Source organism: Lemur catta, chromosome 8 (genome assembly GCF_020740605.2).
Source record: "Lemur catta isolate mLemCat1 chromosome 8, mLemCat1.pri, whole genome shotgun sequence".
In the NCBI taxonomy this organism is placed as follows: domain Eukaryota; kingdom Metazoa; phylum Chordata; class Mammalia; order Primates; family Lemuridae; genus Lemur; species Lemur catta.
The window spans coordinates 15,779,147-15,795,355 of NC_059135.1; positions in this window are offsets into that span (position 1 = coordinate 15,779,147).

The following is a 16,209-nucleotide window of genomic DNA, read 5'->3' on the forward strand; positions in this document are numbered from 1 at the left end:
TTTCTAGGTAAAGTTCAGAGTTTCATTTAGTATGAAGTGGCATTCACAAGAGCCAAAAGGTATGGAACAGCCCAGGAAGTGCCCCACTCTTCAATCTTGCTTTATTGTGGGACCAATCTTTTCTTTGAGCTGAAAGGTATCTTTGATTTCATATTGTCTCCAGAAGTTCCATCAGATCAAATCTGTCAAGCAAATTAGGACTGACAGTCTAAATGTTGCTTTTAAAGAATCAGTGTTGAAAATAGCTTCACATTAAAATAATATTGTAAATTTTTTTATTCAATATTCTGTTTTTTGCAGGGATTTATTTCACTTTTATTGCCACACATGTAAAACCTTTAGGCCCTAGTATTAGAAACAAAAATCTCTTAATAAACTAAGTAAGGGGCTAAGGTGTTAATGCCTTTTAAGGGGCACTTTTAAACTGGTCATGTAAAGAAGTCGATGCTTGACTCCAAAGGGGTGTGGGACATTAGTACACCAAGCTCAGGTATCAGAGGACATAGGATCTTCCTATTGCCCCTGGAATCACACTAGGTAGCACGAGGAGCTTCTATTCACTGTGCCACCAAGAACTGGGCCCAAGACAAATCCACCAGCACACCAAATTTTTATTCTCTTGCAAACAGTTTTAGTGAAAATGTATATCATATGTCAAGATAGCCTTTGGGAAATCATGACATGTGGTACAAAAACAATATGATGAATTCATTTTCATAGTCTCACCTTCTACTTTTAGCCCATAAATATCAGCTCATAAACATTCCAGCATGATAAAAGTCTGTTTTTGTACTTTTACAAAGTAATCTATTAAATCAGCTATCCTGTCCAGCTCCCTGTAAAAATGCATGCTCTGATAAACTCAAAAGAGTTTATGGCTGTTAATCCCGTGGCTTTGCTTGCCCTTTGATATTTCTGAAGCAATTTTCCTTCTACTCATGGGGAAATCACCCATTTTATTGTGTTCACTGCCATATGATCAATTTAAAGAATCAATTTCTAACCAGATACTTTACATTTTAGTTCTAATATTTCCTCCAAAGCTCACTTACTTTCAACATAATAGGATGGTACATAAGGAGAGAATAACTTTTTCTTTTTTTTCCTTCCCACGTCACAAAGCAAAAATAGAGTAGAAGCAAAGAGATATTTACATCATGCCCTCAGGTGATGGCTGGCTGATGTTAATTTTGTGATATGTTTCAAGGAAGGTAGAGATCAGATGTCATGTACCATGCCCCCAACCACCCAGCATGCTCCATGTGCACTGATCTGGGATAAGAGATCAATCACATGGAGTATGGAAAAAGCATGGTGGGAAAGGTGGTTCCTCTTCTCAGGAAGGGGCCAGTTCAGAGGTCATGCAGTTGAGCTGGAGTTCAACACAGACCTGCATCAGTGAGCAAAGGGTCCTCTTTGAAGGTATCTGGGAGACATATTCTCAGCAGTTGTGGTTGAAGGCATTTAGCAGGGTCAGGTGCAAACCTGGTCATTAACCAACGAAGTACATGCAGAATGCTGCAAGGGATTTCCAGAAATCAAATCCAGAGCAGACAAGAAACAAATGAGGGAAATTTGCCAATCTATGATGTGGCATTTTTAGAGGAAATAGCAGAGAAATATCCAATCACCAGCACCAAGTATCTATGTTTTACAGAGGGACTGGGAAGAGCTGGTTAATCTAGGAGTCAGTTAAACTGGAGTTTGGTTTAAGGATGGCTTCATTGGACAGATGGAAAAGAGAGTTGCCTTGAAGCTTCCTAAAAACTCTGAATAATCTCATACTTTCTCCCAAGTCTCTTCTCCTTTCAACAGCTGTCCCAACTATGTCTCTCCCAAACCGTCTCCAGCCACCCCTCTGCTGCCTCTCTCCCTTTCTCAAACCCCTTTTTCTGCTCTTCTTCTCTTCCCCACAATTAATGCTGCTCAGATTTCTCAGTGCAGCTCTTGCATTCCTTATCTAGACAACCGAATTTAACTCAATTAAATCTCTTATTTCACCCCCGTTTTCATTCTCATATATCACACCACTAATAAAACAAATGCTTATAGAACCTTGAATCTTTTCTGGCAAAATAAAATAGCAACCAGTTAGCCAAAACCTTGTCTCTCAATCATACCTTTGGGAACCTCAATTTATTTGGCCATCATGCATCATTTTAGGAATCTTTCTTTCATTTATTCATTCAGTCTCTCACTCACTCAACTTGTTCTCTCAAAATATTCATTGAATAAATACTAATTAAGTTTTTATTTGCAGAGGAACTCTGTTACATGCCAAAAAAAAAAAAATGACCAAGACATGGCCCCATCTTCAAAAGGTCACAGTCCTTTGAGAAAGACAGACATCTAAATAAATTCCAGCTGAGTGTAATGTAAATGCATGTAGAATCACATGGAAGCATAGAAGAAAAAGCAACGATTTGCGTGAACAGACAAGGGAGGTTTCAAAGCAAAAGGTATACTTGAGATAGTTACTGGGGGATGAGTACAACTTTGTCAAGCAGACAGATGAAGAAATAAAAATAATGCCAAGTAACAATTATCAAGCTTATATGTGCCAGAAACTGTGCTAAGTCCTTTCCACGGATCAAAGTTAATCCTCACAATAGCCCCAGTGAGAAAGATGTTTTCATTATCTTCATCTAACAGATGACGAAGCAGGCTTAGAAAGGTGAGTAACTTGCCCAGGGGGAATGCCAGGCAGGGAAAACATGCAGCAAGGCACTATGTGTGGAAGACCAAGGAGAATTAGGGACATGACAGCAGTTTAATGTGCTTAGAATGACATGCAGGAGAAATCCTAGGGGAAAAAGGCTAGAAAATGAGATGGGGACTGTGTCTAGAAAAGCTATATCTAGAGTTTGAAATAAATCCAATAGCCAGAATGAAATAATTGAAGAATTTTTCTCTTTTTCATCATTATATTTATGACATAAAGACGAGATGAGGCCAGGCGCAGCGGCTCATGCCTGTAATCCTAGCACTCTGGGAGGCCAAGTCAGGAGGATCGCTTGAATTCAGGAGTTCAAGACCAGCCTAAGCAAGAGCGAGACCCCAGCTCTACTAAAAATAGACAAAATTACCTGGGTGTGGTGGCGTGTGTCTGTAGTCCCAGCTACTCTGGAGGCTGAGGCAGGAGGATTGCTCGAGCCCAGGAGTTTGAGGTTGCAGTGAGCTACAATGATGCCACTGCACTCTATCTGGGGTGACAAAGTGAGACTCTGTCTCAAAAAAAAAAAAAAAAAAGAAGAAGAACAAGAGGATAGATGCTCCCAGCGCCACAGACCAATCCTGCTTCCTCTTTGCTGTGCTAATTAACTACCATGGTAGGACGTGAGGACAGAAACATAGATGCCCTCACTCTTTGGGGTATTTGACTTAAGCTACAATAGTTGTAACTTGGGTAACTCAAGGTTTTCTGTGACTGACACAGCACAAAACTCTGATAAGGAAAAGGGATTATAGTCACAGGGATTCCTTCAGCAGTAGGAAAAATTCCCACCCTCTACATCCTGTTCAGAAAGACGTTCTGCTGAATGGGAATTAAAATTTGGAATTCCCTTGCCTAAGGTCAGTTGGGACATTTTCAAAAGAGGACAAGCCATCCCATATCCAGAGCCTAGCTCAGCCCTCCCCTTTTATATCATGGTAGATTCTCCAGTGTGGTCAGCTAAATGCTAAGTAGAAGGAGTGCATCATCTTCCTGGTGTGTCTTGCCTTTAACATACAAAAAGCTTTTAGTTGGCTCTTGCCCCATGTAAAATATTCAGATGCTCAAATCCTTCAACATAAAGAGAAATTCAGGTATGTCAAGAAAATACCAGGGACTCTTAATTGTCTATAATAATCAATTTTTTTAAAATAAATACAACCAATTTTCAGTTAATAAATTCAGCATTCTAAAGGCTCTCCTAATAACAATGGAATTGATACGAGTCCGTATTATAATCTAGGCAGTATGAGGGAGACAGGGAAGAGAATAAAACAAGGAGAACAAAACACAAACAGAAACGAAACCGCTGCACCGCTGGGTAGAAGGTACAGTGTGATAAGGGAGTCGCAATGTATTCTGAGAACTCAGACAAAGGAGAGCGCACTTCTCTTTGCTGAACAAATTTTTTCCCCCAGAACTCGGTAATAAATAGAAAACTGAGTGCTATTTGGTTATTGCTCCTGCTTTCTCTCCACAAATAGAAGGTGTAAAAGGTGAAGCAAAGTAAATGAATAATCCACAAATTGAAAGCGTGGCACTGACTACCTACCTGCCTGCTTCCCAGTGCGTTTGGACATATAAATGTATCACCACACTTACATCACAATAGCTCTGCATCTATGAACAATTTGTATTTTCCTGGTTCTTGTCCCTTCGGCTAAAGTAAAGCCCAGCCCGGAGCAAAGAATTCTGACAATAAGTGTTTCCAAAAATCCCCATGGGTTGGCAAACATATGTTTGTAAAAAAAACCCTGTCAGTCATCCTATGCTGGCCCTTTTCTCTTCTGCTCTGCTTCCCTCCCTTGAGTCCTTGCTCCAAATCACATAGTTAATAAGTAGTAGAGCCAAGTCAAGACTCAAATCCAATTTTGTCTGACTCTGAACCTAATACTCTTAACCAGACTGGATTCTCATTACCTGCTCCCAAGGAAGAATGGATCTTGATTAAATTAGCATATTGCTAACAGTAAGAATCCAGAAGACATTGACCGTGTCCTTAGCATATTTTAGAACTTAACTTGAATATTCTACTGTTCAACTAGGAAAAGGATTCAAAGGTCAGTATATAACCAAAACACCATTACATGCACTTGTGTGTATTTTATTTATTTATTCATTTATTTATTCATTTGCTTTGTTAAATTAATTCATTCTAATTATTCACTCATTCAACATATAGGTATTGTATATCGATGAACCAGGTACACCTTGAACTGAATATATATTGTGAACAGGACAGCATAGCCCCCTGTATTTCCTACAATGGAACCAAAATCAATGTGTTCTAGAAAACATCATTTCCTTAGCCCATCCTGCACATCACCAAACTCACGTTACCAAAATCTCCAGTGATCTGACACAGACAGCATAATCCTTGTCTTTATCTTTCAACAGCCCTGGTGTGATCCTAATCTAACAAGCCATGTATAATGCTATTACTGAAATAATTAGGCCTCTTTATAACATGGCGCGGTAGAGAGCCCACTGGATAGGGAGAAAAGCAAAAAGTAGATTGAAATCTCATCTCTGTCTCACTGCTAACTCTGGCAACTTACACAGATGAGTTAACTTCTTTAAGCCCCAGTTACCTCGTGTTCTAAATTGGGAGAGGGATTAGATTTAGATTCAACACGTTGACAAATTATTATTTGAACACCTAAAGATATATCTGAATTCCACCACACATTTCCATGTTACAATATATTTTATTTAAACCTCATTCTAATAATGAACAAACTGAAGGCAAATGATATTAGCTTGAATAAAGTTACATAGCTACTAATTGGCATCGATCTGGTGCAAACACATGTCCTGATTCTACTTCAAGACCCGATGAGACGACCACAAAGGACTCTTCCAGCTCAAAAATCCTATTCCTGTACGTTTACAGTTTTATCTTGTCTTACAGTTTCCCAAGCATGCTTTCTTTCGCTTAGGTGGACTCCCTTTCCTGTCCTTCCTTTAAAATCTTCTGTCATTGAGCAAGTTAAAGTCCAAAGAGACTGGAGTTCAAAGGAATTGATGTTCAAATTTAATTATTTTACCTTGTTGAGTCCAGTAAAATTAAATCCCAGAATCCATCCTCCTCCATTTATTCTTCTCTGGCTCCACCAGTGGGTCCCACTCTTGTTCCCCTTAACAGCTACAGCTGAGGCTGTCTCCTTTGGTATTGAATTTGGTTCATTCAAAGCCTTCAAAGTTCTATTAACTCAATGCTAAGCTCTCATGAGCCTCATGTTTTAAAGCATATGAGGAGTTAATAAGACATACAAGAAAATCCACCCACCCAACTTGAAGAAAGCCAATCCTCAGCCCCTAAAAGAGCTGCCCCAGACAAAATCATGACCTGAGAACACAGTGTTGCCAAAACTGTACCACTGACTCAGAGGCATATGAGTGAAGAAGAGCAAAGTATAAGGATCTTGGTTGTAGCCAATATGTGGTTATGTCAGTGGCCTGACATCTGTGACCTACAAAGCTCAATCAGTTGCAGACACCTACTAGTGAGGGGAATAGTTTGCACTGGGTCCCTGTCTCCTACACGTCTTAATTTCCCCTTGCACTCTGGCATCCCGGTGCTGCCCTGGGTCTGGGCTCTATCTAACCGCAACATCCACCCTCTAGTGACCAGGAAGGCTCAGTCTGTCACAGGGGCCACTTCCATGCCTCTCTTGCTTATCCCCAAGAAGCACGCCTGCCAGAGAAGATTTTGGCTTCATTCCCACATTTGTTCCAGCTGAAAAGTCCCCCGAGTGGAATCCTGAACTGAAGCTTTTTTACGACTCTCAGGGGCCTAGTGAAGTCCAGACCCTTTGCCCTGTGTGTTCAAGACAAGGCCTTCCTCTGACTTGAATTCCATACTTGCTCCAGCGTGATTTTTAGGATGTATGCCCATCTATAAAAACTGAATCTCCTTGAGACTCACCCAGGAGTTCTCTGAAGTTTTTTCAACTCTTGAACCTACGGGGTGTTTACATGAATTCAGATTTAGTCTCTCCACAGCTTCCTCCTTGCTCCTGAATGCAGAACGGGATTCTGAACAGCCAACCAAGCACTGCCTGGGTTAACGCCCAGGCCTGGCATTTATCATTTGAAGCTGGGAGCTCACCAGTGCTTCATGAAGCTCAGTTGCCCTGTCCTTTAATCGCAGCTAGCATTGTTCTATTGACCAATGTCTAAAAGGCCAATGGAGAGGCTCCTTTCTCTGTGATCAGATATTTGTCTCAGCTTTGAGTCTGTCGGCCACACTTTACCTAGGTCACAAGGTGTGAGCTCTCTGACACCCCTGTGGACCACTTGAAGGTCCCCACAGGAGCAGCTCTTCTCATAAAAATAGCCTCTTGCCTATGAACAAAACCTCCATAAATATCTGTCACTCACCAAAGTCAAAATATTATGTGGCTGTCTTCAAGACTCTCACCCATGTCACGGTAGTTTAATGCCAATTACATGACTATAAAACTCACCTGTGGTTAAACCTCCACAAATCATCAAAGTCAGAAGACCCTGCCCTCATACATCATGGCCCACCTTGCCAAATTTTACTCTTTTGTTTTAATTTCTCAGTGCCTCTGGTCAATACAAAAAAAATGGAGGATTTTAAAATTATTACCTGAAAACTACAGCCCCACTCCTGCCAGTTCTTCTGCCAACAACTTAGCAGAAGAAGGCCCACACAAGGCAAAAGCAACCCAGAGCAAATGCTCCATTCAGGGAGAAGGATGAAGGACAGTATCAAGCCAGTTGTTCTTTCCAGGTTTCCTAATCGATAAATCCCCCAACTTCAGCAATGGGAAGTGAGCTACAGGTTAGAGAGAAGCCAGGAAATGTACTCAGACAAGGGAGAAAACATCAGGAGTGAGGAATTTCCCCTTCACAGTGTCCTAGCTGTAGCCAGCAGCGCTTAGCAAAGAACTTCTCATTTAATGGATGCTCACTATATATGCAGTTGTTGGCATGAAAGTGGACTGGAAAGAAACCTGGATATTTTTCCTTTTCTGTTTTACTGTCACTTCAGCTGAAAACCTTTACAAATAAGCAAGAAGCACAGCCACCTGAAATGCACATTAATTCCTAGATCCCCCCAGCACATAGGGTCAAAGGATGAATTTTTTTTTTTAACTAAATCTAAGAGGTTTCATTAGACAGTCCTTTAAAATTGAGTTCACAATCAGTCATTTCTCACTTTGGCTCGGGACAAGTTTCTGAACAGCTGTTTTAACCTGCTTTCCCCACATGGGCTAGTAGAAAATACCAAAAGAGCCTTTTGCCTTGGAAACTTCACTGTACTTACTGATTTTCCAGGTGGCTGTCCCAAGGCTTAGCCAAGACCAGGCTTCCTTCATATCTGCATAATTGCAGAATGTTAAACCTGGAAAGGATAACACAACCCATCTAGGATAATTCTCTCATTACTCAGTTGAAAAAAAAATGAAGTCTAGAGAGAACAAGTGATGTTTCCAGGCTCCCTTAACATCTGCAATGGCAAAGCCCAGGAAGGAACGCAGGCCATGTGACCTTACAAATGAGGATCTCACTACACTGATGTCTTCTTCGTAGTCTTTGGACCAAGAATCACTGTTTTAGTTGCCCTATTCTAGTGGCTACAATGTCATATGCTAGGAAAAATTGGAACATGAGCTAAAACAATTATGATTCCACCAAAATCGCCTTGCATGTTTCTCTTAGGGCCAGGGATGGGGAGGTGCAGACATTCTTCGTCTAAAGCTGCTTGACCTCTATTTGATTGAAAGCAACATCTGGTCTCCAGGCTTGCAGTGGTATTTCTCCTATTGAGAGGTAGCCAACTGCAGACAGATGTGACATTTCCTCAACACATTGTGTTGACATCACTGACATATACCTTATTTGAACAATGGGCAGCCGAGCTTCTCAGCACCTTTAAATCTGAAGCACTTCTAGCCCAATAGCACCCAAAAGCCATTTTCAGCACAGACTTTCCTGTTGAGGGATGCAGAACAAGTCCAGATCCCACACTGACCCCCCTCAATCTTTTTTTTTTCTCTTCCATATCCTGTCACTTAAGCCCCCAACGATTCCTGTTCGTGCAATAAATGAGAATCGCAGAACACAGAGCTAAAGTCATGAACAGGTTTTTGGCCTATGAAAAAAATCAGTACACCTTACATTTCAGCCACCCAAAAATCTCCCAGATAGAACACTTTCCCTTACAGCTGTCAAGTAGTGACTTAATTCTTACACTGGGTCCCTGGCCACTCCCTAATCCATTCTCTTCTGCCCATCTCCCTGTACGCTTACTACATCGTGAGTTAGATAGGCAGATACTATTACCTCCAACTGCCGAAGGGGAACCTTCAATTTAGAAAGGCGATGTGGCTGGCCAGAGGTCACTTAAGTCATTTGTGGCAAAGGGAGGATTAGAACTCGGGACCTGATTCTAATTCCCTTGTTTATTACAACGGATCAAAGAGAAAAGTCATACAAACATTCAAGAGTTATTAATGTACTATGGAAATGCTGCTTTTATTTTATATCATTAGTAGTGTTATTAATTGCAACGGCTAGGATTATCTTTTCTCTTGCCTTCTCTCAGAAAACTGGCTGAAGTGGGTCTTTGTTTCGTGAATCACATAGTATCAAGAACATTGTTTAGGTTTCCTTCTAGATCAATTCTGTGTCTTAATGTTCTTCATTTCCCACTCTTTTTGCTCCAAATACTTATAAATTGTATTTATGGAGTGCTTACTATTTGCCAGGCACTACTTACAGTGTATTAACATATAGTGTATGAGTTAATTCATTTGATACTCATATGAGAAAGTCAAGCACAACTAGTTAGAAATAGAGACAGGATTTGAATCCAGACAGCTGCCAGAGCCCATGTCCTGGATCACTGTGCTACACTCTCTCAAAGCACATGCTAGGAGCCTCTGATCCATATGGTCAAGTTGAGTAGTTGTTTAATTAATTTGAAAAAGTTAAAAGTTAGGTAATGCAGAAAGTCATTAAAAAGCTAAATACACATCTACATTTATTTTATACATTTAAGTTAAAACAGCATTTTTCCAGCAACTCCTTTTTAAGTCTTTCAAAGCCATTTAACTTCATTTTTCTAAAATCATGTCATTTTTTTAATGGGGGCTTATCTTTCAGTGGTCTGTATAATTATAATAGCAAATTTTAATGGGCATAAACAGGTTTGAGAAGAAAGATAACTGGATCTTGGAAACCGTACAAATCAACCAAGAGCTTTCAGCAGGCCACAAGTATTATTGAATATGTTTGCAAGAAGGAAAAAAATATATGTTAGACTGATAAGCTGAGTAAATGGGGTTAGTTAATGTAGCTGCTGTATCTAATGCCTATACGCTGTGTGTTATTAGATATGCTACTCTATGGCATATCTAAGTGGCTCATAACATCTAAATTCTGCTATTTCTAATGAAAATTAATAAAACAATGACTCATATAAGTACTCTACTGATTTAGAGAAAAAGTGTTACATTAATTCGGAAAAGAAGTAGATCAAAGCAAGAGCAGTAGAGGTTTAGGAACTGACTAGTTGTGGAAGGAAGTGAAGAGTGCAGACAAACGCAATTCCGAATTTTTGTGTCTGGGCGTCTGGGAGAATGAACGACAGAATGAAGGTGGGAGCATTTGATGGAGATGGGAAGGTGTTGTCATACTGCACAATGATCATTACTAATTTGAAGTGAGTGGGACATCTAAGAGTAAATGCTCCTCAGGGCACTGGGATTGCATACTAACTCTTGAGACCAAGATCAAGGTTGAAGAGAAGGTTTTAACAACTTCTGTCGACAGAAACTAGAAGGAGAAGAGAAAAGAAAAGGGAGAATAGAGTTTTTTAAACAACAAGAGCAGAATCTTTCCAAGCATCAACACGTACAAGTTAGGGGTCCAGAATGCAGCAGGGGGTGGTCCCCAACTTCCCTGTCATGGCAGCTGGCACCCATTCAAGAGCTTAAGGAATAAAATGAAACCACTTTCTTTTAACAGTTCTAATGCCAAGGAACTCCAGAAATACCCTCGCCCCTCCTTCTCCAGGGTCTTGCTTCCATGATAACCATAGGATTTTGAGGAATGACTATTCAATCCAAGGGATCAGTTGTAGGTATCAGTGCTTTGAGAAGGAAAAGTAAAAAAAAAGAAAAGAAAAGAAAAACAAATAAACAAAAGCACTGCTCAGCCATCCCAGAAGCTCAATTATCTTTGAACTTCAAAGGGATGGAATTAAAGGGTTCGTGTGTAAAGGTTAATCCAGCTTGCCTGATAGTGAGGAAAGAAGGAAGGCAAAGTAGTGCAGACAGGATTCAAAAGAGACAATTGCCAGACAGGGGAGACAGGTGCCTTAGAATGTTGCCATTGAACATGGCAGACTGGCCTCCACAGGCTGGTGAATTGTGGGTGGGTTTACGCATTGTCAGTGAACGCTGCCAACCCAGCAAGCTGGTCCAATCCCTCTCTAGAAAAGAGATATGCTTATTGTCCAGGGATTACTGCCACTATCCTCCAGTAGTTTTCTCTTCACCCAGGGGCAGAAAAGGAATCTCCCTTCCCTGCAGGGTTACGCTCCACTGTCTGGGTCCAGTGTTTCTGTGTTACTATGTTCTAATCACATGCTCATGCATACACACCCACACTCTTGGCTGAGTCTTCTGGCTATGCTATGTGTCTAAAATACCTCTCCCAACCTCCTCATCCCAGCAAAGCAGAGAGCAGAGCAAGTCTGCTGCATCTCAGTCCCCAGATCTGCTTCCAGTCCTGCCTCAGAATAAGTAATTTTCATTCAGGCGAAAAACCTACTCTCGTTTTGCTATTTCCAGCTGTCTGTGCTTCTGGCTAGAGAAAAGTAGATCTAATACTTTACTGGGGATATGCTGAACGTGTTATTCTTCACAGTAAAACATTATTGTGGTTTAGTAGCATGCATCAGAGTTTTGGACAGATGACAAAAAGCAACCAAACAAATTAATATTTAATAGTAGCATTGTACACTCCATTTTTTACAGAGATTTTCCCAGCAGACCTCAAAGCCCTCTAGTTAGACAGCCATCTACTGTTTACTTCAGGCTTTTTTATTTATTATACTCTTGCTTTGCACTTTTCAATTTTTGCATTTCTACGAAGTGGGAAGTCTAACAGAATTTCAGCACTGAAGAAATGGCCCATGTTCCCCAGAGGTTAGAATTTTGGCAGGAGTCATTGACCATCCATATAAATTCAGTGACGGTCAGTTCTCTAAGATCTCTGCTCGGGTTTACAGGTATGGGTACCATGTCTTGTTCCCAGATATTAAATTGTGGTGCCATTTTTCCTGAGGTGTGTTATTTTTCTGGCTAGAGAGTAACAGGAAGAAAGGAAAAATCACAACTCCTAAAGTAATATTGTTCATTCTACTCACTGTGAAAAATTAGAAAGTAATTAAAAATAAATTAAAATCATCTAGAATCTCAGTCCTCCTTGAAGCAGTTACCATTAACATTTGGTTATATTTACTTACTGATCTTTATTTTCTATCTTATTTATTTAGCTATTTTTGCATAAAATTCTGAAATTAGTTATATATCTGACTTCTTTGATGTATATTTTATTAGAAACATTTTCCCAAATCATTAAAAATTTATCAAAGGACTTCATGATCTCAGTCACACGTGAGATCTATAAGAGTTGATCTTACAGAAGTAGAGAATAGAATGGTGGTTACCAGAGGTTTGCATGGTAAGAGGGGAGGAGGGGTAGGGAGATATTGGTCAAAGGATATATAATGACAGCTAGCTAGGAGGAATAATGTAAAATGTCTAGAATAGGCAAATACATAGCGACAGAAAGTAGATCAGTGCTTGCCTAGGTCCAGGGGGGAGACGGGGAGAGGATAGTTGGGGGGTGGGGAAAGATATGGGGAATGACTACTGATGCTCATTCAGTTTCTTTTTTGGGTGAATCAAAACGTTCTAAAATTGGTTATAATGATGGTTAAACAACTCTGTAATCAAACTAAAAACAACTGGACTATACACTTTAAATGGGTGAATTGCATGATATGAGAATTATAGCCCAATAAGGCTTTTTTTTTTTTTAACAGTAAAAGAAAAAAATTATCCAAAGCATTTTGGTGGCTGTGTGATATTCCAATGTAAATGTTTGTCATTTATTTAACCCTTCCCTGTTGTAAAGACAACCAAGTTATTTCATTTTCTTATTCTCATCAATATCACTGTAAGTCCCGATGTTGAAGATTAACGTTCACTCACATTCATTGGCTGCTTGATCGCATGCAAGTTACGTGAGCTGTGTGTAAGATGTCTATTCCTTCATCTATAAAATGGGAACAATAGGAACCCTGTACTCCTAGAGTGGCTTAGAGGATTAAGTTATATACTTGCAAAGTTCTTAGAATAGTGCCTGGTACCTAGTAAGTAACAAAAATTTTGATGAATAAATAAGTAAATCTTTAGCTATTATTTACACAGGGCAAACATTAACTCAATGAAAACTTTGTTCTCAACCCTGGGCTGAGGATAAACTATAAGAAATTCCTGTCTTCCATCTCATCTTTAGTAAAGCATTTGGTGATCCTAGACGGAGCACACAGCAAGTAATAATTCCACACCCAAACACAAAATATATACATAAACTGATCTACTTCGAAAGAAATGTTTTTCTTTCTACAAATCGATAGCTAAATAAAGGGATGATTAGTGTCTACAATGAGAAGGTGAAATTTTATCCACTTGATTATTATAGAAAATTCATGTCTGTTCTCAAAATATATTCTTTCTTATGAGGATTTTATATACTTATTTTTTTCAGAACATTATGGGGGTACAAACGCTTTGGTCACATAAATTGCCTTTGCACTGCCTGAGTCAAAGCTACAGGTGTGCCCATCTCCCAGACAGCATGCACCGCACCCATTAGGTGTAAATTTACCCAGTTCCCCCTTCCCCCTCCCACCTGACCTTATAATTTTATTACATCTCTGTTTAAAATTTATGTTAGATATATTTGTTGACAAAAAAATATATTTTTAAAATAGGCCAAAAGAAAAACCACCTAAAAGCTAATTATTTAAGTGTAAACACAGCTACCATTTATTGACTTTCTTTTCAATGTATACCCTTCAGACTGCTTTTCCACTCTAAAAAACATAGTTTCTATTCAATGCTATACATATTATTTTGTAACCAGCATTATTATGAAACATAAGTATCTTTCCATAACAATAAATTACAACTACAGTATTTTGTGGAAATCCATTTTATGAGTGCATAACTGACTTAAGTGGATCAGTATTATTGCCCAGCTATAAACTTCTTGCTGTTATAAACTAGACTGTAGAAAAGATCTTGAGATACGTATCTTTGTATACATGTTCGTTTCTTTCCCTTAGGATAAGTTCCCCCAAACACAATGGCTGATGCAATCATATACATATTTCAAGACTTTTGCCAAATTGCTGCCCAGAATATCAACTCTCACCAGCATAGGATGAGAGTGTCTGTTTTCCCACATCTTTGTCAACCAACACCGAAAAGTTTTATTCTTGTAATTTTCATGAACGTGATAAATGTAACATCTCATCCACATATTTACATTTCTTTGATGACTAATGAAGTCTAAACTTCTACAGATAACTTATTTTTAAGAGACACATCAAATAAAGAGCCTAGGAATAGGGGCAAAAGACTATAGATTCTCATAATGTAGTGGTTCTGATAGTTATTTGGGTTGTGGACCACTGAAGATCTGAAAACAACTGCTGGGTGGGGGACACATGCTCACAGAATTTTGCATACGATTTCGTAAGTCTTCTATAGTCTGTCACTGGGCTTAATGATGCTCAAAGGTATCTCCCTTAAATTGGTGTTAATGAGAAACCACAAATCCATCCTGCTTCCACTCTACTTCACTGGAACATGTCCAGTCAATTTCTGTTTTCCAGTAGCAGTGCACAGAATTAGAACTAATCTCACCAGCAACGTCCCAAGCCATGCTATATTTAAACAGAGTCTCAACATAACAAAGGTAAGCAAACCGGAAAGCTCCAGCCTTGGTAAGTGATGACTTGGGCAGAGTAGCTATTTTTCTTCAAGACATTTGAGACTATGAGGTCTAAGAGGGAGCCCAGGACACCAGCAAAGAAGCACTGAGGTTGAGTCATTAATTCTTAGATAAGCCACATACAGTTCCAACAGCTATTAGCCCTTACAGATTTTATAAAGCTTATGGGGGGGAAATGAGTACAGGCATTTGAGAAAATCTCCTTTGAGAAAATCTGCTGTAAAATAGCCAATCTCAAAGAAATACATTAGGGGATAGTTATTAACTTTTCTTACAAATTTTTCATTTGACAATAGGTTTTATTATAGGTCTTTCTCTAAACAGTACCTAAGAGCATTTTTAAAATAATTCAGTTTTCAAAAATGTGATTTACCACCCACTTATTGTATAAAATGTCTTGTTCTCCTGAGAGTAAAGACGTTCATCCCAATAAACTATTTTAATGCATCATCTGTGGCTCCTTGGGAGACCACAACGCTTGCTAGAAAGCAGGAGTAATCCGCTGTGTTATTACAGGGGCTGCACTCAGAAGGATAATCAATAGACCGATGTCATCCTAAGGCACATTGGGGGAGTGTCACGAGTGGATTTCTTCTTGACTTCGACTTAAGAATATTGGTATTCCATGTTTCTGCCAGTGATCTGCATGGTGGAGCCTTAGCACAGCATTGAGCTTTGCAGGTGACACAAATCTAAAGTGGCTAGCATTTTGCATGGGAAGATTAAATGCCCTTGTGTATTTGAAGACTATCCAGAAATAAAGACAATTGAACAGGTAAAGGGTATGTGAAGGAGAGCTTCACCGGAGAGAAACAACATGAGCAACCAACTGAAGAAACACAAAGGAGAGGGGACCTATCTGTCTTGAAAAATGTGGCGACTGAAAGGTGTAAAAAGTCAGAATTAATGATGACATTAAGCCAGTAATTGGGCTTTATTTTTAAGAGAAATCGTTCATTTATCAATTTAATAATACTTATCAAGCGTCTATTCTGGGCCAGACCATGTGATGCTGATACATACACATAGGCACCGTTACCCTATCTTCCCAACAGATCATTTTTGATAATGGAACAAGGGACTAAAATCCAGGAAATTTCTTCTCAGCTTTGGAGGAAGCACAAAGACTTTGGAAGCCTGAGGAGGGAAAGGCACAGAGCAGACAGGGTTGAAATGTAAGATCTCAATTGCAAAGATAAAGTACCTGGAGCTTTTCAGCCTCAAGAGTGATCTAATAGGCACCTAATGGAGGTAACCAGATAGGTTTCATTTACTTACAGTGGAACTTCTTTTAAATGGGCCTACACCACTTCACAAGGGGATGTATAAAGACAACTCTGGGGATAGGCAAAGTTAAAATAAGACTTAAGTGGATAATATGGGAATCTCCTTTGTAAACCTCTGAAAATGCAATAATGCCTTTTGGCTAA